Genomic DNA, 475 nt, shown 5'->3' with positions numbered 1-475 from the left:
TTACAATGGGCTGACTCGCCTCCAAGGGCGATCAGATTACAAATAATAATTACACGACATAAGTCCGGGTGTCAAGTGATGGACCGGCGGAACTTCGGGCTTCAGGTAATGGTCCGGCAGAACTCCATTCCTGAGGTGATGATCCGGCGAAGGCGAGAGCCTCAGGTGGTGGTCCGGTGAAGGCAAGGGCCTCAGGTGGTGGTCCGACGAAGGCTAGGGCCTCAGGTGATGGTCGGACGAAGGCAAGGGCCTCAAGTGGTGGTCCGACGAAGGCGAGGGCCTCAGATGGTGGTCCAATGAAGGCGAGGGTCTCAGGTGGTGGTCCGACGAAGATCTTGTGGTGGTCCGACGAAATTCTGGCGGTGGTCCAGTAAAACTCCGGCGGTGGTCCGGCGAAACGCTGGTAGTGGTCCAGTGAAAAATACACACATCATCCTTAGATTCCTCCACATTCTCAGCTGGAACCAAAACAAGT

Source organism: Dendrobium catenatum, unplaced genomic scaffold, assembly GCF_001605985.2.
Source record: "Dendrobium catenatum unplaced genomic scaffold, ASM160598v2 fragScaff_scaffold_515, whole genome shotgun sequence".
Lineage (NCBI taxonomy): Eukaryota > Viridiplantae > Streptophyta > Magnoliopsida > Asparagales > Orchidaceae > Dendrobium > Dendrobium catenatum.
The sequence above is the reverse complement of the archived record's forward strand: the minus strand, read 5'-3'. Positions refer to the sequence as shown.